This window comes from Cibotium barometz, chromosome 65 (assembly GCF_041138505.1).
Source record: "Cibotium barometz isolate CiBa-2024 chromosome 65, ASM4113850v1, whole genome shotgun sequence".
Lineage (NCBI taxonomy): Eukaryota > Viridiplantae > Streptophyta > Polypodiopsida > Cyatheales > Cibotiaceae > Cibotium > Cibotium barometz.
This window is the reverse complement of record NC_141110.1, coordinates 14,619,249-14,643,162: the sequence shown is the minus strand read 5'-3', so window position 1 is coordinate 14,643,162 and position 23,914 is coordinate 14,619,249.

Sequence of the window (23,914 nt, the reverse complement as noted above, 5' to 3'; positions counted from 1 at the left end):
ATTGATACATGCACTTCTGTGGTTGCGATTATACACGTGCTGATATACGAGCCCGCTACTTTTTTTTCACAAGTCATTTTCCATGGCTAACAGTGTAGGTATGAGCCCGATCCCTTGTAGTGAGTCAAGTAATAGAAGATATCCTTCGGTCATGCAGTAGGGAACCCAAGAAGTGGTTAAGCTATTTGCATCTGGTCGAATTTGCTTACAATGCTTCTTATTATTAAAGCATTGGGATGAGTCCTTTCAAAGCTTTGTATGGGCAAGATTGCCTTTCACCGTTGACTTGGTCTCACCCCATTGATCAGAGTCGAAATGTCCAGACAAATGCTTGATGACATGGACCAGTAAATGTTATCAATCCGTAAAGATACGAAGGCAGCCCAAGATAAGCAAAAGCAATATGTAGATAAAAAGAGATCAGAGAGAGAGTTTGAAGAATCAGATATGGTCTTCATTTGAGTACGACCAAAAAGAAGTTCCTTATCCTTAGGGAAGTATAAGAAGCTCTCTCCCAGATACTGTGGGCCATATGCTATTATAAAGAAAGTGGGCGATCTAGCCTATAAACTTCTTTTGCCTCCTCATCTCAAGGTACATAATGTATTCCATGTTAGCTCGCTTAAGAAATATGTACCCAACCCGAGTCACATGCTTGATGATGAACAATTGATCTCTTCGACTCAAGCCCAGATGGTACTCCAACCTGAGGAAATCCTTGACATTCAGGAGAAGATTCTCAGGATCACAGTCCTCAGAGAATTTTTAGTAAAGTGGAAGTTCTTCCCTCTAGAAGATGCCACCTGGGAGAAAGAACTTATCTCAACCCCCTGTAATCATTCTCTATTTCTGAATACAAGAAAAAATTATTTTTCTTGTTTTTGTCTAGAGAGAAAAAAAATTCTAGAGTGGTAATTCAATATTGAGATATTTTTGGATATATAAATTCTACAAATATCAAAAATATGTTTCTCTTTGAAACAAAAAATCAAAATAAATTTTCCAAGGTGCATTAGGAATCAATTAAAATGATTTAAAAGACCTTAGCCTAAGGGTCAAGATTTTTCTGAAATTTTTGGATTATGGTCCAATTAAGGTTCCTATTATGGACCAATAAGATTAATCCAAGTGTTGGGATGAGATAAATCCAATGAATAAAAGAAAATACCCAAAAATGAGTAAATGCCCACATAAGATGAAGAGTTGAGTGAGTACAAGGTTTATTAGTTAAAAACTATGAGATATTACTAAAAAAATGAGATATTTTGTAATCATACAATTTTGACACCCTGGTATGGAAAGGGGAAAACTTCAAGGAAGTGCCTATTTCACACATGTGAATGAGTTTTAAATTAAAAAATATTGAGATATTTTTATCTCGCCTCTCTCCTAGATCAAACTGGATCACAAAGGGAGCTAAACTAGTCCAAATCTTGTCCAAATTCAGCCCCAAACTGAAGCTAGAAAATTCTAAAACTTAGTTGTACTCAGTTAGTGGCCTTCCTCACCTATAAATAGACCCTCATTCTTTTGTATTCTCATCTCTAAACTAGACCATGCCAGTATTACATTAGAATAAGTATATTTTCTTTTATCCCCTAAAAATCCTCTACATTTTGGAGAGATTGGAGCTTCTCTCTCTCTTCAACCTTCCTTGGAGCTTTTGTCTCAGCATACTAACCAATTGATTGGTTGGGGGCCTCTTATCAGAATAGAGAAGCAAGTAAAACAAGAGGTAAGATGTCACTTTATGGTTTTTTCTTTAATCTTCTAAATGTTTTTCACTTCTCAACCCCTCTCAAGCTTGAGAAGTATTCAAATGAATGATTTTTCAATGCAAATGAAGCTCTCCAAAGAATTCAAATGAATTATCACAAAAAAGATTACATTTTTGCTTAAATTAGGATGTTTGTAAGTATATCTCTCTCTCCCTCCCAAAGAATGGTCATTGCTATGACCAATTCTCTATTCAAATGATGCTTCTCATGGAGCAATGCTTAATTCTAAAATCAAACTCTATGCTTGTCAAGCCAGAGGCTAAACAAATGACTTTTTTAATGCTTTTATGTTACATAAATTATGATTTAGATCCATAAATTGGATTAAGATCTATTTGATAGTTAATCTATCATAGGTGTATTACTAAGTATTATGCTTTTCAAAATTATTAAAAATTATCAGTAATAGCAACGGAGCTATGGTAAAATTTTTAAAAATTAACACATAAATCATTTTTATGCATAATGTGAAAAAGGGACTTCCTACCATATTCTAGGATTAGTCATACTATGTTAAATGAATAATTCTCATCATATCCATGGAAAATTAATTTTTTATGTTTATGCATAAATGATTAATTAGAGAAAAAGAAGAATTTTTAGTAATTTTATTTTTATGATAAAAGAAGAATTCCCATGATAATGGAGATCCATGTATTCCAGTGGAGAAAGAGAAAATTTAGAATATTAAAATAATGGATATTTTATTTAAAATTAAAGAATAACTTTAGATAAATTATTTTATGCATGAATAAATTTAAATAATAAAAGAGAAATTCCCATCATATTTGGAATTCAATCATTCAAATTGAAAAAATGGAATTCTTATTAGATTTGGATTAATGGAAATTTTTATTCAATTTTAAGAGAAATTTTAGTTAAATTTATTTTTATGCATAAGAAAAATTTAAATGATAAAAGAGGAATTCCCATCATATTTGGAATTCAATCATTTAAATGGAAAAAGTGGAATTCTTATCATATTAGGATTAATGGATATTTTTACTTAATTTTAAGAGATAGTTTTAGTAAAATTTATTTTTATGCATAAGAAAAATTTAAATGATAAAAGAGGAATTCCTATCATATTTGGAATTCAATCATTTAAATGGAAAAAGAGGAATTCTTGGTATATTTGGAATATTGGATATTTTTATGTAATTTAAAGAGGAATTTTAGATAGATTTATTTTGTGATAAAAGATAAAAGAGGAATTCCCATGACATATGGAATGCACTCATTAAATGAGAAAAAGAGGGATTTCAAGCTTATTCAAAAAAAAAAAGATAGTGGTATTTAGTTAAAAGAAAATTTTTATGATATTTAAGTAAAGAAAGAATTAAAATCAATTTTTGATGTCAAAACATTAAATTTCACCATAAATCTACCTAGGGAATTAAGGTTGAGAAATTAAATGGTAGAAAGAATAACTTTAGATATTTTATGTGGTTAAATCACTAAATTGGTATTTATCCAAAAACAGATGTTTATCTGAAGAAAATCCTTGTTAGAACTAAACCGAATGATTAAACTATGAGAGGGACGGACAGTAAACCTACTTCTCCATCTCTAAATCTGAATCAAGCAAAAACTTCGTGACCAATTCCAGTTCCCAAATACAAAGAATAGACTACCATTGAACTAAACTAGTTCTCCTTTGACCGAAATCACCAAGAATCTAGTTGGACAATGAGTCAAATGATGGGTAGATTACCTTGATGAGAGATCAAGGATTCTCATTATGAAATTGGGATTAAAAGAAAAAGGGGCTGTGTGGAACCAATCTCAAATTGGGAATTTTACCTGCATTGGAACCTTTGTTTTTCATTTAAAGGACCGTTCTATGCTAGAATGTTGGAGGAAGAATTTGGCATGTATTTTACTAAGAGGAGGCTCATTGTTTGCAAACAGCTGTGGTGCGGGGAGTCGTCGAGGGATGTGGCTTGTGACAAAGCATACGGAGGCCTTGACCAGCCTTGGTACAGTTAAAATGGTGCGCTTCTGGTACGATGGGTGAGGATCGATGAAGCGGTCCCTGAGTGAAGTTCTCAAGGGTTCTAACCAGATAATGCACGGGCTCGCGGGGCAGATGCTAGAACACCCATGCGTGCGTCGAGGAAGATTCCGATGGACTACAAAGAATGACTTTTGTGACTCAAATTTTGATATTGGATATCGTTGATCGGCCATCTGGTCTTCGACAAGAAGAGTCCAGAGGACACATTTTGTAACACAATGGACTCAGAATTTTGGAAGCTAATGATCAGTAATATTATGATTTTCATTGAAGGATTGTTTTAAAGACAGTTAAATCTGTTATAAATGGCAATTTCATATTGGGTGTGTATGTGGAATTCCTACTTTAAGTTTTGCATAAAACGCTGCTACGGGGCCTAGGAACTCTTTCCCTCGGTACCCGGGTAAAACATAACCAAATCTTTATAAAAGAATCCCACCAATATAGTGGTTGGGTGGTCGACATGGTCGCCTCAATCCCTCCCGCCAAGAACCCTCAGTAAAGAACCGCTCAAAGATTCTGGTCGACGAGCTAGAGCAAGCTTCCATGGGCCGGTTGGGGTAGGCTACATTGGGGGATTCTTATGAAACAATTAAGATACGATTAGTTACATTAGTTAGATTAAATCCTGAGAAGACCCTTGTTCTATGGGAAGGAATCAGCGGGGCTGTGCCTCGTTAAAGGAGAGAAAAAGCGGTGATTCTATGGACCAAGTTCAAGTCTCTTCTTTGATCTGACCATGTGACTTCAGGTTCACTCGGATCAGTCTTAACTAGTTAAGACTTTGACTCATTAGATTAATTCCCCCGTTAGAAGATTTTCTCAGGCGAAATCGCCCGTGCCTTTCGGGCGAGGGATATTTTTTTGAGCTGGGTTTCGAAGGAACCGCCGAGCTAGTCTCTTGTCCAGACATCCGCGGGGGCGAGGCCCCGAGTGTGGATCCCCGCCCCCCACGTGGGAGGTTGACGCTGCTTCCGCCGCCAGTGCCTCGGAGAGGGGGCACCGCGGAGGGGGTGTGGGGGACTCGTAGGCCATTTCAAGGATCTATACTTTCCTAACCCAGCGGAGAGACGACAGCACAAGTGGTTTGCAAGGCAGTATGTCTACGCCTCTTGCGACCAACGTGCGATGCTGAGATAGAATCTCTCATTGACCATGATTCTGATGAAGCTGAAAGTGATACATGGTGTTCTTTTATATCACTTAATGCCTCGAAATTTTAGACTTTCTTGCCAAATCTACAGAATCCTTAGTCGCTTTATTCCTAAAGAAGAAGATAGTAGCTCCCTTGCAGTAAGGGAACATTTGTGTCAGGGCATGTCTATAGCCCAGTATCATCGTCTTATGCGTCTCCCAAGAAGATTTTGACTCCTAGAGCCGAGCTACTCTATGTACATATTGCAACCTTTCTATAAATAAAGAAATGTTTTGTGGAAAAATTCCCTGTTGTATAAGTAATTGTTTATGAACGAACTGATAAAGTAAAGTCTGTTACCGAACATATGTCATAGATCTCCAATAATATCATTTATCTTGTTTAAAAAATTATTTTTCAAACCTCTTAAGTCTTAGGATCTCATGGACGATATCAAAATAAAATTTTAATAATATATCATTTTTGGAAGAATCATGAGGCAAGGAAACCGTGGCCGTCAGCGAGACCCTCTCTCTGAAGAAGAAGAGCTTGACCCCGACGTTCACAATCTTCACAGAACTCAGCCCAGGACCCTTCAAAGGAGAAGGGGAGAACCTAGGCGAGGCTGTGGAGAAATGGGTGGAAGCTATGGAATAGTATTTTGATGTCACAGGCTACAATGAGTGGAGCAAAATGGCTCTTGCCAGGCTGAAAATTGTGGAAACAGCCAGGGTGGCATGGAGGAACCATTGTGACACCAACCATCTGGACAGGAATACCCAATCTTGGAAGGATCTTAAAACCTATTTGAGGAAGAGATTTTGTCCCCCCTGGGTTCTTAGAAACCAAAATGAATAAATTTTTAGAGCTAAACCAGGGGAGCAAAACCATCGAAGAATATCACTAGGCATTTGCTCTTCTACTCAATTATTCACCACCTCTAGACAAAGAGCAACTTATGGCTAGGTTCATTCGGGAAAAGAATGAACCCTTAGACACAGTGGTCAAAAATGCCAAGCCAGTGTCCATGGCAAAAGCTATCAGAATGGCAAAGGATTTCGCCAAAGCTTTCAAGGTACTCCAACCTGAGGAAATCCTTGACCTTCGAAAGAAGATTCTCAGGAGCAGAGTCCTCAGAGAGATTTTAGTAAAGTGGAAGTTCTTCCCTCTAGAAGATGCCACCTGAGAGAAAGAAGAAGAGTTGGCCAAGGATTACCCCTACTTGGCAAGATGAGGAGACATCTCGCGTTTTTCAAGTGTGGGAGAGGATGTAAGATTCCTCCTCAGCTTGAATAATGAATAAACCTTTACTTCAACACCCTGTAATCATTCCCTATTTCTTGAATACAAGAGAATATTATTTTCCTTGTTTTTGTCTAGAGAGAAGAAAAATTCTAGAGAGTGGTAATTTAATATTGAGATATTTTTAGATATATAAATTCTATAAATATCAAAAATATGTTTCCTTGAAACAATAAATCAAAATAAAGTTTCCAAGGTGCGTTAGGAATCAATTAAAAATGATTAAAAGACCTTAGCCTAAGGGTCAAGATTTTTTGAAATTTTTAGATTATGGTCCAATTAAGTTTCCTATGGACCAATAAGATTAATCCAAGTGTTGGGATGAGATAAATGTAATGAATAAAATAAAATACCCAAAAATGAGTAAATGCCCACATAAGATGAAGAGTTGACTGAGTACAAGGTTTATTAGTTAAAAACTATGAGATACTACTAAAATAAATAAATATTTTGGAGTAATCATATAATTTTGACACCTTGGTAAGGAAGGGGGGAGACTTCAAGGAGGTAACTAATTCACACATGGGAATGAGTTTTAAATTAAAAATATTAAGATATTTTTATCTCTCCTCTCTCTTGGATCAAACTGGATCACAAAGGGAGCTAAACTAGTCCAAATCTTGTCCAAATTCAGCCAAACTAAAGCTGGAAAATTCTAGAACTTAGTTGGACTCAGTTAGTGGCCTCCCTCACCGATAAATAGACCCTCATTCTTTTGTATTCTCATTTATGAACTAGACCATGCCAGTATTACATTAGAATAAGTATATTTTCTATTATCCCCTAAAAATCCTCTATATTTTGGAGAGATTGGAGCTTCTCTCTCTCTTCAACCTTCCTTGGAGCTTTCCTCTCAACATACTAACCAATTATTTGGTTGGGGGCCTCTTCTGAGAATAGAGAAGCAAGTAAAACAAGAGGTAAGATGTCATTTTATGGTTTTTTCTTTAATCTTCTAAATGTTTTTCACTTCTCAATCCCTCTCAAGCTTGAGAAGTATTCAAATGAATGATTTTTCAATGCAAATGAAGCTCTCTAAATAATTCTAATGAATTATCACAAAAAGTTTACATTTATGCTTAAATTAGGATGTTTGTAAGTATATATCTCTCTCCCCCAAAGAATGGTCATTCCTATGACCAATTCTCTATTCAAATGATGCTTCTCATGGAGCAATGCTTAATTCTAAAAAGCTCTATGCTAGTCAAGATAGAGGCTAAAGAAATGACTTTTTAATGCTTTTATGTTACATGAATTATGATTTAGATCCATAAATTGGATTTAGATCTATTTGATAGTTAATCTATCATAAGTCTATTACTAAGTCTTATGCTTTTCAAAATTATTGAAAATTATCAGTAATAGCAACGGAGCTATGGTAAATTTTTTAAAAATTAACACATAAATCATTTTTATGCATAATGTGAAAAGAGGACTTCCTACCATATTCTAGGATTAGTCATCCTATGTTAAATGAATAATTCTCATCATATCCATGGAAAATTAATTTTTTATGTTTATGCATAAATGATTAATTAGAGAAAAAGAAGATTTTTTAGTAAAAGACGAATTCCCATGATAATGGAGATCCATGTATTCCAATGGAGAAAGAGAAAATTTGAAATATTAAAATAATGGATATTTTATTTAAAATCAAAGAAGAATTTTAGATAAATTATTTTATGCATGAATAAATTTAAATGATAAAATAGAAATTCCCATCATATTTGGAATTCAATCATTTAAATGGGAAAACAAGAATTCTTATCATATTTGGATTAATGGACATTTTTATTCAATTTTAGTTATATTTTTTTATGCATAAGATAAATTCAAATGATAAAAGGAAAATTTTCATCATATTTTGAATTCAATCAATTAAATGGAAAAAGTGGAATTCTTGTCATATTAGGATTAATGGATATTTTTACTTAATTTTAAGAGATATTTTTAGTAAAATTTATTATTATGCATAAGAAAAATTTAAATGATAAAAGAGGAATTTCCATCATATTTGGAATTCAATCATTTAAATGGAAAAAGAGGAGTTCTTGGTATATTTGAAATATTGGATATTTTTATGTAATTTAAAGAGGAGCTTTAGATAGATTTATTTTATGATAAAAGAGGAATTCCCATGACATTTGGATTGCACTCATTAAATGAGAAAAAGAGGGATTTCAAGCTTATTAAAAAAAAAGATATTGGTATTTAGTTAAAAGAAAATTTTTATGATATTTAAGTAAAGAAAGAATTGAAATTAATTTTTGATGTCAAAACATGAAATTTCACCATAATTCTACCTAGGGAATTAAGGTTGAGAAATTAAATGGTAGAAAGAATATCTTTAGATGTTTTATGTGGTTAAATCACTAAATTGGTTTTTACCCAAAAATAGATGTTTAGCGCTGAAGAAAATCCTTGTTAGAACTAAACCGAATGATTAGACTATGAGAGGGACGAACAGTAAACCTACTTGTCCATCTCTCAATCTGAATCAAGCAAAAACTTCGTGACCAATTCCAGTTCCCAAATACAAAGAATAGACTATCGTTGAACTAAACTAGTTTTCCTTTGACCGAAATCACCAAGAATCTAGTTGGACAATTAGTCAAATGATTAGTAGATAACCTTGATGAGAGATCAAGGATTCTCATTATGAAATTGGGAATTAAGGAAAAAGGGGTTTGTGGAACCAATCTCAAACTGGGAATTTTACTTGCATTGGAACCTTTGTTTTTCATTTAAAGGAATGTTTTATGCCAGAATGTTGGAGGAAGCATTTGGCATGTGTTTTACTAAGAGGAGGTTCGTTGTTGCAACAGCTGGCGGGAAGTCGTCGAGGGAAGTCGCTCACGGCAAAGCCTGCTGAGGTCTTGACCAGCCTCGGTACGGTTAAAATGGTGTGCTTCCAGTACGATGGGCGAGGACTGACAAAGCAGTCCCTAAGTGAAGTGCTAGGACACTTAAGGAGGGTCCTAAAGGGTTGTGACCAGGTGATGCACGGGCTCGCGGTTGCTAGGACACCCATGCGTGCATTGAGGAAGATTCGGATGGACTAAGAACAATGACTTTTGTGAGTCAAATTTTCATATTGGAACTCGTTGGTTAGCCAGCTGGTCTTCAACGAAGAGTCCAGAGGACACATTTTGTAATACAATGGACTTAGAATTTTGGAAGTTGATGATAAGTAATATTATGATTTTCATTGAAGGATTGTTTTAAAGATAGCCGAATCTGTTATAAATGGCAATTTTATATTGGGTGTGTATGTGGAATGCCTACTTTAAGTTGTGCATGAAACGCAGGCTAGGGAGCCTGGGAACTCTTTCCCTCGGTACCCGGGCAAAACATAACAAAATCTTTATAAAAGAATCCCACCAATATAGTGGTCGGGTGGTTGGTTAACCCTTGGGCCAATTAGGGTTAGGTTGGATCGAGAGATTCCTGGGAAACAAGTAAGATACGATTAGTTGCGTTAGTTAGATTAAGTCTTGAGAAGACCCTTGTTTTGTGGGAAGGAATCAGCGCGGCTGTGCCTTGTTAAAGGAGGAAAAAAGCGATGATTCGATGGACCAAGTGCAAGTCTCTTCTTTGATCTAGCCATGTGACTCCAAGCTCAGTCGGATCAGTTTAACTAGTTAAGACTTTGACTCGTTAGATTAATTCCCCTGTTAGAAGATTTTCCCAGGCAAAATCGCCCGTGCCTTTCGGGCGAGGGAAGATTTTCCGGGCTTGGTTTCAGAGGAAACTCCGGGCTAGTCTCTCGTCCGGACATCCGCCGGCGGCGGCGGGCAAGGCCCCGAGTGTGGATCCCCGCCCCATGCAGGAGGCTCACACTGTTTCCGCCGCCAGTGCCCTTGGAGGGGGCACCGCAGGGGTGCAGGGGTCTCACAATGCATACATGCACTCGATTGAAACATGGCCAACTTGATTGAAACCTCTCAGAATACCTAATGGAGAACTTTCCACTAGTATTGATGATGAAGTTACTACCAAATGTTGCTCTATTCAAATTAGATCTGGTACCAGAGTGGAGGGAAGAAATCTTCAAGTATCTTGCCTATGGATTTCCATAGGACAAGCCATCAAACAAGGATAGGATGTAACAACTTATTAAGTTGGTAGCAACTTACTATAGTTAATAGCAATTCAATTTTATAAGTTGGGTAAAGATCATATGTTGTGTTTCAGGGAGGATGAGTTCCTGACCATTTTAGAAGAAGCTCATCATGGAATCGCCACTGGGCATTTTGTGGGCAAAGTAATGGCACGAGAAAGATCTTGCAAGTAGGGTTATGGTGGCCAACTATGTTTGGTGATGCCATAGAATTTGTCAAAAACACTGTAACAAATGCAAACTCTTTAACATTCCTTAAGGACAAGATAGAATTCCTTTGGTTCCAATCATCGTGCGCATTAACAACCTTTTGAGAAATGGAGAATAGACTTTGTTGGATCCAATAACCTCTCTAAAGAGAAGAAACACAAGCCCTATATATAATTGTTGTTATTAACTATTTCACAGTGGGGAGAAGTGAAACCCACACAAAAGGTAGATGCTCTCTTAATACAACATACTCTCTCATTGTGCAATAGAATCTTGCTCTGTGAATCTCTCTCCCTAGTGCATGCTAGTGAGTGTGAGTGAAGTGGCGTGAGAGGAGGAACAAGTACCCCTAGTGCAACACAGTTGTGTGACAATGCTCGCAAGAGGCGCGGTGGAATTTCTTCTCAAGGAGTTGTAGAGCTTGGAGACATCAAGGGTTAGGAGCTCGGCCATTGGAAAGATCCTCATGACAATTGAGGTTCACCAAGTAATCTCTTGTTGGATGTGTTTCAAGGGGGACTAGGGTGAGCCATAACATTTTTGGCGCCTGTGCCGAGGAGTCATCCCTTTGCTTTTTCCATTGTTTTTCTCTAATCTACGCATTAGCCATTTCCCATTGTCTTTATTAATGGTTTTCCATGAAAAAGATGTGGATTTGATGGAGATTTGTGTGTGATTTTGTGTAAAATAGCTCTCTTTTTTGTTTTGTAAAGAATGCCTAGTTGTCTAATTTTTAGCTTAAATTGTTGTTTTTGTTATTGATCTTAGGGCTTGCACATAGAATGTATTAGGCTTAGTTTGCATCCATTGTATCAAATAATGCAATAGAATGTAATTTTTAGTGAATGTTAGCTCTCTTTAGTGAATGTTAGCTCTCTTTAGAGTTAAACATAGAACTAGAATCAATAATTTTAGCTTAAATTGTGTGTTTTTTCTTGGAATTGTATGCACTAGAGTGCAAGCAAGTATTAGGAGTAGCTTAATCCTTTAAAAAAATTCTCAAAATCACCAAAAACTCTTAAAGATGACTAATCTTTCTTAATCGACTAGTTTTTATCATGAAGGGTAATTAATCCACTTTAAGAGGCCAAAAATTTAGAAAAAGTGCTTTTTGGGATCTAATTTAGTCATGTAAAAAACACCTAATTACATCAATTGGAGAAATTTGTTTCTCATTTGCTTGATTTTTCCTTAAAAGAAGAAACCAAAATTAAGAGCTTAATTAATCTTTAATTATACGTTAATTTACAGATTAGTTGATGCACATAGCTTAGCAATTCCTTGCTCTATCCAATGATGTGGTCAATTGTGTGAATTAATTAGGGATTAGTGGTTAATGAGAGTCCTTGATTAGTGCAAAGAGAGAAAGATTAGTAAAGGGATTAATCTTTGATTATTTTTTAATCACTTGTTTACATAACTCATTAAGGCTAATGAGCATTCAATGAGTAGATGTCCAAACTATCCATTTTGGGGGTCATTTATGAAGGGTATAAGGGGGTCTCATAAAAAGGTTGACTTTTTTGATTCCCACTTACCTTTTTAGGAAATTTTTTAGGAAAATGCCCATATCTCCTTAGTTTAAAATTCAAAAAATATTCTCCCCAAACAAGGAAATTTGAATTTCTCATCACTAGACACTATTTTATAAAAAAGTTCACACATGAACCGTTTCAGCACTCATCCCTTAAGGTCTCACATCCTAGGGTTCCGTGCTTTAAAAAAAACAAATTTGATAAAATCTGTGAGGTCCTCTTCATGCTGTGAACTGCACCCTGCTAGTTCACGACGTGAAAGAGGGTCTGTTGGTGGCAAAAAGAAAAAAACATTAAAAATTGGTTCACACGTGAATCATTTCTGCATTCTCACACCTTAAGGTTTCACGTCCTAGGGTTTCGTGCCCAAAAATAATAATAATCAAATTTAATTTTTTCGTGAAGTCCGCTTGTTCACGGCATGAAACCCTAGGCATTTCACCGCGTGAGACACTAAGTTGTTGAGAGATGTAATTGTGGTGTTGTGTGTATGTGGGAAAGCATCCTAAAGGTGCAAGATATTGTGGTAAGACGAGAATGCCACATGGTAATATTGAATGGTGTGTGAGTGTTGAGACCAAAAGAGTGGAAAAGGGAGTGCCACATGGATGAAATGTAAAGTGGGATAAGGCTAGAAAGCCTATATTATTGTATGGTTCACTTGAGATATGCAATAGAGATCTTGTGTTGAGTGTGCAATCTCTCTCTCTCTCTCTTATGGAGTTCTTAGTGTGGTTTAATCTATTGAAATTTGAGCATTGTGTGATGAGCTATGGTGGATCAAATACTAGAATCAACATCATTAACAAAGTGATTAGCAAATAATTAAGATGTAATTAGCAAATAATTAAGATGTAATTAGTAAATAATTAAGATATAATTAGTGGGTAATTAGCAAATAGATTAATGTAGGCATGGATACTCAAAAATCAGCAAATTCTCATTAGGGCAATGCCTCAATTTATAGAGTTTACATCAAGCATCAAATCCCACTGATTTCTCCATGATTCACTCCATGAATATCTTCACCTCTTGCTTGATTCTCTCCACCTCTTCACTTCTCCCAGAATATCTCCCAGAATATCTCCACACTTCCTAAATCTTCTCATGCTACCCTTTATTCTCTCCCAGTAGATTCCTCTCACCTTTTCACAGGTTCTTTCACATTTACATCTTCTCTTTTACAGCCTCTAACCAAGGGCTTGTTCCCGCACACACCCTATTCACTTATATTTTCAACACCTCCCCTCAAGTGAATACTCTCTATCACACCTGGACCCTATACCAAGTTTCCCTCTTACTTGATAGCCCGCGACGAGTGCCTTAAGTCCCTAAACTCCATAGTCCTTGACACTCTCTCTCTCTATGTGTCCAAGGCTACTATAAGTGCCCGTGACCTTGACTAAAGTGCTCACACATACATCTACCACGTGGCCTACATCATCGGTGGCTCAGAGGTGGTTTTACTTTGTTGGGGCAGGTTACATTGGGTTGTGGGGTCTCTCTCTCTCTCTCTCTCTCTCTCTCTCTCTCTCTCTCTCTCTCTCAGAAAAGATGATCCGACTCCACTTCCTTTGGAGCCTCCATGAAGTTTGCCGATGTCGTTCCTTCTCCACTGGGTTTGCTGTAACAGTCTCTCGCCATGTGTCCTGGCTTTCCACATTTGTGGCAAGTGAAGGTCCTTCCTCTGCCTCTTCCTCATCCTCGTCCTTGAGAGAATCCTCCTCGGGTGAAGAATGCTTTTTCTTCTCCTGTGTTGAGTCGAGCCATTTCTTCTCTTTGCCTCTGCTCTCTTACTCTAGTAGAGCTGCTTCTATCTCGTGTAGATTAAATTCAGGTACATTCTTTAGTGTTGCTACAATGTTTTCATAATCACCTTTGTCCACACTCTTCAGAAGCACTGCTAGTGCCTCATCATCTTCTACCTTTTTGCCAATAGCTGCCAGGTGTTGCTTAATGCTTTTATATTTGTTCAAGTGTGTGATTAAAGGTTCACTTTCCTTCATGTCCAATTTGTAGAATTGCATTAACAGATTTATCTTTGAATTTTTTGCTTGTGTACCAAATAATTTATTGAGTTCATCCCATGCATCTTTTACCCATTGTATCCCTATGATGTGATGAATGATTTCATCATTTAAACTAAGTGCAATAAGTCCCAATGCTTTTTCATTTCTGCTCTTCCACTCATTTTTCCCTCTCTCTGGGCATTCATCTCTTCCTTCAACTAATCCCCACAGATTTTTCCTCATGAGCAAATACATGGTTTTTGTCTGCCATGTATAAAACTGCTCCCCATTAAATTTGGCTATTTCTTGTGCTGAACTCATGGTGATGTGAAGGGGTTCTTACCTCTTGATCCAATTTCAAGATTCAAGGGCAGTGTCTACCCTTTTACAACTCAATCTGGTGTTTAAGAGATGATTACAACAAATTTATCAGCATAAAATCACCAGAAATTACATTAAATCAAGGGTAACCAATTTGTACGGAATGGTTGGAGTATCAAACCAACTCCGAATTGCAATCTGAAGTTTTAGGGATCTGTATCAGATACCTAATGGTTAATTTGAACCCTCAATTGTACCAAAATATAGTGATTAGCACTGTGATTAATCATTGATTAGCAAATTAATGCTCTATTTTGTGTGCAAAAAAAAGAGTGTGCAGGGAGTCAAGATCTAGTGCCTTAGACTTCAAATGAGCTCAAATGCTTTCAAATGCATCAATAGCAATGAGTCTAGTAGAAGATTAAGCCAAGAAACACAAGATTTGACCAAATATTAAAAGCTTAATCTCTGTTTTACCAAAGTCACCTGTAGATTTGATGAAGAGCTTGGATCTCACTGTAGACTTGATGAAAGTGAATTCTGTCTTCATCACCAGCTTGTAGAGCATGCTTGAAAACACCTTGGGCTAAGAGAAATTAGAGACCTTTGATCTGTGGAAGTAGTAATGTCAAAAACACTCAGAAAAAAAGGTGACAGTAAATTTCACGATTTCTCCTTCGTTGCTTGGTGGTTTGCTGTGTGCCGATTTGATGAGCTTGAAGGCAAGTGGGTTGGCTACCATATGCTAGAAGGGTTTAAGCTAATTGTGAGTGTGCAAGGTGAATGAGATCCTCCACTGGCTGGGGGTACAGAAGTAAAGTGAAAAATAACTAAAATTTTGATTATTTTCTAGTTATCTACTAATCTTGATTAACTAAATAATGGGCTCATAAACCTGATGGATTCTAGGCATGGCTCTGATACCATGTTGAAATTTGAGCATTGTGATGAGCTATGGTGGATCAAACACTAGAATCAACATCATTAACAAAGTGATTAGTAAATAATTAAGACGTAATTAGTGGGTAATTAGCAAATAGATTAAGATGTAATTAGTGGGTAATTAGCAAATAGATTAAGACGTAATTAGCATGGATACTCAAAAACCAGCAAATTCTCATTAGGGCAATGCCTCAATTTATAGAGTTTACATCAAGCATCAAATCCCACTGATTTCTCCATGATTCACTCCACGAATATCTCCACCTCTTGCTTGATTCTCTCCACCTCTTTGTTAAAAAATATGGCAAACACCTTCACTAAAATGATGTGTAGGGCACATACCTTGTAACTAGCACTATGCACTAAAGTCATAGATTATGGGCAAATGGATACAAAGGTTATTATGCAACCTTACCATGATGTAAAAGAGTCATTTAGGAGCTCAACATCAGCCAAAGGGGTCGTGATCTCTTGATTAGTTAGCATTGGTGTGATTAGCAAGATTCTAGGGTTGGTGGTCACTTTTAGGTGCTTGAATCTAGGAGGGAAGGTGGAGATGATTTAGATGATGATTAACACCTAATCTTGAGCTTAATCCTCATGTACTTCAGCCTATATAAAGAGGCTCTCATCTATTGAAATCAACACATTTTATTGCCCCTCACTTATGTTGTCATTATGCTCATCATTATGCTAATTACTTCTTGATTAGTAGCTTAACTTCATCTTCTTCATTTCTATTCAACTATGCAATGGAGCTAGTGTTTGATCCTCCTTAGGATGGTTTTTAACATGGTATCAGAGCTAGTACTAGCCCATTCATCTAGAATCAAGCCCCATCTTATTTGCTTAGCAAGAGATTAGTGAAAATTAGGGTTTCATTAGCTTTTATGGGTTTCCTAGAAAATAGGATCTAGAATAGCAGCTGAGTGGAGGCCTTGGTGCTCACAAACCACGTAACCATTGCCAAAATCCTTTTGTGGGCACTTCACCAGCAATATTGCTAAGGGGCATGGCACCTCAATTTCACCATTCATAGCTCCACGTCGCCGGCAACTTCGTTTTCCCCAAAACAGGCACGTTTTTGATAGGCGACCACCAAAAGTATTGCTGCAGCTCACACACATCAAATTGGTCTAATTCCTCTTAGGTGTGGCCTCATTGGAACCTAAACTTACTCCTCCTAAGAGGGTTTTGCAAATGATTGAGTGTGCTTCACACACCAAGCAAAAAACCAGGGTGCTGTCCAGAACTGCCATAGCCAGAAAAGGTACTTTGGTAAATTTGAGATTACTCATTGATTAAGTTGCTTAAGCAAGTGTTTGTGGGCTCTAAAATCATCTAGACATACTGCTATTCAATGCCCTTGAAGATTTTTAGCTTATTCTTTGTGCAACTCCTTCAAATATTGACTCCAAGTGAGCTCATTTCTCTGCATAGTGAGCAGAATATTCAACTCCACTAATCAATGATTAATCTATCATAATCCTTATCATTTGGTGCAATAAGTGGTTCATACATGTCATTAGGGACTTGCTACATCCCCTTATTACTTCACACTTAATTTGCCCCTTGATTAGGTGTCTCCCTTGCTTCCCACAAATCAATATATTTTCTGGTTTTATCTTTTGGAAAGCATATGCTAAATAACTTGATTTAGCACTATTCTTTGGTCTTAATCTCTCTTGTAAAAGGGTAGACACTGCCTCAATCATCAGAGGTAAGACCCCCTTCATTCCATATCATAATGGCTACCAAGGATTCTCCATCAATGCGCTTTAAAGGTCATGGTTTTCACACATGGCAAACCCGCATCAAGTTAATGCTCATGAAGAAGGGGCTCTTCAACATAGTAAATGGGAATGAGAAGAAGCCAAGGACTCTTGCTGATGTTCCTTGTTGGGAAGTAAGAGATGACAAAGCTCGTGCCATCATCACATTGGAGCTTGATGACACTTACATTCATCATGTGGATGGATGCAAAACTTCCAAGGAAGTTTGGGACCAACTCACAACTCTATTTGGGGCTCGATCTAAAAGTTCAAAGTTTGGTTTGCTCATTGAATTTTTTAAGCTAGAAATGAAGTCTGGCACATCCCTAGCCTCACATTTGAACTACATGAAAGGCCTATTAACACAACTTGCAGGAATAGGTCTTAAGATGGATGAAGATGTCTCCATTGGTGTATTACTTAAATCTTTACCTGAAGAATATGACCATGTGGTCACAACCTTGACCAATATGCCAATATCAAAGCTTGTGGACATTGAAGCATCTCTTCTTGAGGAGGAGAGAAAACTAAAGACCAAGCAAATGGAGTCTCCATCGTCATCAACCTTGTCTACTGAAAATGCTTATTATGCAGGATCTAGTAGGTATGGCAAGAACAAAGGCAACTACAACAAAGGCTACAATAAAGGCAACTACAACAAGGGCTACAACAACAACAATCTCATTTGTGACTTTTGTCACAAACCTGGTCATGTAGAGAAGAATTGTTTTGCCAAGAAGAAGATGCAACGAGTCTACATCATGGAAGAAGTGAAGCAGGAAGAAGACCAAGAAGAAGAAAAAGATGAAGACAAGGGCCACCATCATGAGGCCCTATCTATGATTAGATCAAATCATTTATTCTAAAGTGCTAAAAGCAAGGGCATGCCCTATACACATGGGTGTCCTCTTCACTCATACATGTAGCCACGTCTTGTCACACTCTTCTAAAGTCGTCCCATACCTCTTTTGTACGCATGACTAAAGCCTCTGAGTTCACATTGGCATAACCTATGTATGGCATTGCTAGTCAGACCACGCTCATGCATGCTATCACTGAGCATTGGGTGGTTAATTAGGCTCATGAGAGTCAGCATGACCAACTGCATCATTGAGTGGATTCAGTGTTTGAGGAGGGGTGTTAAAAAATATGGCAAACACCTTCACTAAAATGATGTGTAGGGCACATACCTTGTAACTAGCACTATGCACTAAAGTCATAGATTATGGGCAAATGGATACAAAGGTTATTATGCAACCTTACCATGATGTAAAAGAGTCATTTAGGAGCTCAACATCAGCCAAAGGGGTCGTGATCTCTTGATTAGGTAGCATTGGTGTGATTAGCAAGATTCTAGGGTTGGTGGTCACTTTTAGGTGCTTGAATCTAGGAGGGAAGGTGGAGATGATTTAGATGATGATTAACACCTAATCTTGAGCTTAATCCTCATGTACTTCAGCCTATATAAAGAGGCTCTCATCTATTGAAATCAACACATTTTATTGCCCCTCACTTATGTTGTCATTATGCTCATCATTATGCTAATTACTTCTTGATTAGTAGCTTAACTTCACCTTCTTCATTTCTATTCAACTATGCAATGGAGCTAGTGTTTGATCCTCCTTAGGATGGTTTTTAACACTCTTCACTTTTCCCAGAATATCTCCACACTTCCTAAATCTTGTCATGCTACCCTTTATTCTCTCCCAATAGATTCCTCTCACCTTTTCACACGTTCTTTCACATTTACATCTTCTCTTTTACAGCCTCTAACCCAAGGCCTTGTTCCCACACACACCTATTCACTTGTATTTTCAACATAATCCACCTTAATTATGTTGCTTAATCATTGTCTATTACCATAATCAATCCCATTTTAGGATTGTTAACATGGTATCAAAGCTTGGGTGGGCTCTTGGTCATGGTGAATATTTATGTATAGATTTCTTGGTTATGTGTTTATTTGATTAAGCATTATTTTTCAGTTTATTATGGAAAAAATTAGCACACTCATTGTCATTAGTATTTCATTTGGAGAGAGATTACGCCCATGGAGATTTGGAGTTTATGGTGCTGCCCAAAGAAGCTAAAAATGGAGATTTCAGCATTATGAAGGCTATTGAGTCTTCATCATCGTCACAGGAGAAGCTGCCAAGAGAAGATATGCTGTTGATTATGTCAAGAAGGTTGGTTTTGTGAAGTTTAGCCTCATTAATTTTTTGGTTTGAGCATGGAAGAATGCTCAATGTAAAGAAGGGTTGCTGATTTTTGGGATGAGTGAATCCCATGGCTCTTGCAAGTTGGCAAAGAGCATTTGTAGAGGTGCATGCTTGTCTATGTGAGAGGCAAGCAATAATGGGCTGATTTGTAGCTCATATTGGAGCATGTCATATGGCATGGCTCACGGAGTTGCTCACAAATAATCGGTAACATTGGTGGAAGCATTCAAATCTTTCACATAGTTGGCACCTGGTGGTTTCTCAATGGGAGAAACCTATGTTTGGAGAAGCACCCTTTGTGGCATACAACAATGGAAGCATGCTTATGAGGAGCTTGATGGTGAGCTTATGAATAACCTTACTAATCACTAGAGAACCTTGGAAGAAGGCTCATTGTGGAGGCAAGTAGCTACAAGAAGTAGCAACACAAAAAAAAAGAGAAGGCTTTTGAGGCAAAATGTTGCAGGTATAAGGGGCTGCATAGTGAGATAACTTGAAGAGGAGAATTAAGCAAGAAGGCTCTGTAAGAGCTGGTGCTGTTGCATGGAAAGGGACAACGACAAATACGAATGCTGCAAAATGAGGACCGTTGATGATGGACACGGCCAAAGGAGGCTGTATAGTAAGAATAGAACTGCAGCCCAAGAGAGAGGAGCATCTAGAGGCAACAAGCAAGGAGCCCAAGAGAGAGTTCTAAAAGCACAAACGCCTTAAGTAGTAGCAACAATAAGAAAAGAGAGTCGCATGAAGCATCACAAGCAGGAGAGAGAGAAGGACAATAATTTTGATGTAGATGCACCAGAGGAATGGGAGAGACGAGAACGAAGCAATAGAGATGAACTAGATCGAAATGGTGAGAGAAGGAAAATGATTTTGATGTAGATGCACCAGAGGAATGGGAGAGACAAGAACGAAGCAATAGAGATGAACTAGATCGAAATGGTGAGAGAGCCAGACATCGGGTCAAGAATCGAGAAGAGCCCAAAGATCGAGAGAGGTAGAAACGGAGGGACTCAAAGAAAAGAAAGAGATAGAGACGATGATGATGAGAGAAAACGAAGGAAACGGGATGATGAGTAGCTGGAGAGAGAAGCAGCTGAAGTGAGAGCCTAAAGGAAGAAGCACAGAGACAGAGAGCCTGGCGCGCAAAGAAAAGCAGAAGACTGACAATGGGTCCCAAAGCTACAATGCAGGATGTTTAGCATAACATACGCAGAGACTGCAAGTCCAGACATGTGGTCGGTAGTGGAGTGTGGTGTGAGAAAAGATAAGATTTATTTTAAAAAGTGATAATATGAAAAATTTGTGGTGTAAAGAGGCCAAATTTAAGCCTTTGTTCACATGCAGTGTTTTGGGACAGTTTTGAAATATTTTTTTGGAATATTTCTCAGTGGCCTTGAAAAATTGGGCAAATATCGGCTTGCAAAAAAAACGAAGCCGTGGATGATTTTTTACATTGGGTCCGTTGTCTAGCTTCAACCAAAATGATTGTATTTTTTTCACCCCATGATTATGAGAAGGGTAACCGTACCCAAGCTTGAAGCTCAAAACGAGATATGTATTCACCCATGGTATGAGGGTAACCTACCGAGCTCACCAAGAAGCTCAAAATGGTTGTCCTCGTGATGTGTGCATGAGCGATGCACGTGTGAGGTGCATGCACATGGGTTGGTTCCCACCCGAACTTCTACATTCAAATTGGACTGAGTGGTTCCCCTGTGAGCGAGTCTGCTCAAAATGGACTTGGTGTCTGAGATGGTAGACACTCGCACACATGTTTGGTTGATGGACACTCTAATGTATCATTGAGGGGGAGTGTTGAGAGGTAGCGATTACGTTTGTGCAATGCTACATTGGTATGGGTGATGGATGATTGGTGAGTTGTCGAACATCTCGATTAAGAGGGGGTGTTGAGAGATGTAATCATGGTGTTGTGTGTATGTGGGAAAGCACCCTAAAGGTGCAAGATATTATGGTAAGATGAGAATGCCACATGGTAATATTGAATGGTGTGTGAGTGTTGACCAAAAGAGTGGAAAAGGGAGTGCCACATGGATGATGACATGTAAAGTGGGATAAGGCTAGAAAGCCTATATCATTGTATGGTTCACTTGAGATATGTAATAGAGATCTTGTGTTTGTTGAGATATGTAATAGAGATCTTGTGTTTGTTGAGATATCGAGATCATCTAGTGAGGCGGTGGACACTGATGACCCGCCTGGGGGGGATAGGCCCCACACTTACACCACTGGCATGGTTGGTGAGATCATGGGTGATATGCGGCCAGTGGGATGACAGGCTTTGTGTGACAGCCATTCTAGAGACTGGCATAGTTATAGCACCAACTCATTGAGTTGGTTTCACACTATAGAGAAACCTAGTATATATTTGTTTGAGTAACTTTTCATATTATGTGTACTCTTATCTTTGTATATGGTGTGTTGAGTGTTGTGTGAAGAAGAATAAGATTTTCAGCCTCTCACCTTGTGTGTTCTCTTTTAGGGTTTTGTGAGTGTGTGTGTGCTTGAAAGAGCTCAAGCTCTCTTCTCCCCTGCATCTTTTCATGATATCAGAGCTTGGTTCATGCTAAGGGCTGAGCTGCAAGAACAAGAAGCACAAGAAGCAGTACAAGGGTAAGAGCTTCATCTACTCTTGCCTATTTGTGTTGATGACTACACCCTTGTCCGGAGCTCTACGGAAGGCATTGATAAATGATCTCTGATTGAGGAGTTTTCTTCATGGGAGTAAAGCTATAGGGAAGCTATACTGTCCTATTGGTCCTATTGGACAACAATTTTTGTGTCGAAAATGCATTTCGGACGCGTTAGAACCTTCGCTTTTCAGAAGCTTTTCAGAAAGCAAGCGATTTCGAGCACTGCGGGTAAGTCATCGATTCTATGCCGAACTCTATTTTAAGAACTGCATGAAGATAGATTGGTTGTGCAGACATTGTGTGTGCTGCAAAGGAGGTCAACACTTGCCATTGGGTGTATGTATGCACATTGTGAAATTTGAGTGTAGTATAGTACCGCTGTAGAAAATACATCACTTTATGTAGGACAAACGAGAGTGCTGTTTTTGGTAAATTTGTGTGTCTGGCAAGATGTTAAATGATGGCATAAACCAGATTGTTGCTGAGAAGCTTGATAAGAACAACTTCCATGCTTGGAGGTTCAGGTTGACAAATTTCCTAATGGGAAAGGGTTACTGGGACTACATAGTAGGTGAGCAGCATGAAGAGGCACCGGAGATACCGGAGATCAATCTGACTACTACAGATGTGAAAGACTTCAAGGATTGGAACCAAGGAGCCAGAAAAGTTATGTATTGGCTCTCTATCAGTATACAGGACACCATGATTGGGCACATACAAGATACCAAGTCCCCCAAGGAGGCATGGGACACCTTGGTAAAACTCTATATGAAACGAATACCAAGGCACGAAAGACACAGTTGAAGAATGAACTTCATACTATGGAGAAAAAGACTATGTATGTGAATGACTATGCATTGAAGATCAAGGGTATTGTGGAATCCCTTGCATCTATTGGCATTTCAGTAGATGATGATGATAAGGTGGAGGTCTGACTCTGTGGTCTCGGGCCACAATACAAGGCGTTTAAGACATCTATTCAGACTCGGGAAAACATTCCTAATTTCACAGATTTGGTGTCTATGTTGATTATAGAAGAGAAGAGCTTGGATGAAGACCAACAGCCTTCACAAAACAAAAACAGTTCAGAGCAACAGGCCTTCTACACAAGTTCACGAAGAGGACGAGGTAGAGGAGGCCATGGATGTGGCCAAGGAGGTGGGTGAACAGGTAATCAGAATTATGGCCACCAGCAGTAGCAACAACAATAGTCCCAGAATTCACAACAACAACAACACGTAAGTGGAAGAGGCCAATTTAGAGGCAGGGAGAGTCAAAGAGGTCGTGGAAATTGGCAAAGGCAGTATAATGATACACGTGGATGCTTTTATTGTGGTAAGCCTTGACATGTGCAGGCAGGTTGTTATAAGAAGCAGGCTGACATGCAAAATGGGAAATTACAGTAGAACAACTATGCATCCTTGAGCAGAAACAATGAAGATAATGAAAGGTTGTTTGTTATGCAGCATGTCGTTAATGCCATGTCTGAAAATGTTAAAGCAGCACATAAAGATGATGTATGGTACGTTGATTTAGGTGCTTCAAACCACATAACAAGTCATGGGGAGTGGTTCAAGGAGATGAAAAACCTTGAAAGACCAGGTTTTGTGGAAACAGGGGATGCCACTGCTCATCCAATTGCCCATGTTGGAGATGTGCCATTGTCTATGCAAGATGGCAAAGTGAAGTACCTTGCAGATGTACATGAATCGAATATAACAAAGAATCTAGTTTCACTTGGCCAGATGGTTGATGTAAGATTCCTCCCCCAACCCCTTTTTGATGTCTAGTATCTTCCCATGTAATCAATCCCTCTTCAGAAATATAAAGGCCTTGTTCTAACTGTTTTAGCCTAGAGAGAGAAAAATATGCTAGAGAGAGAATATTCAGATTATGAATA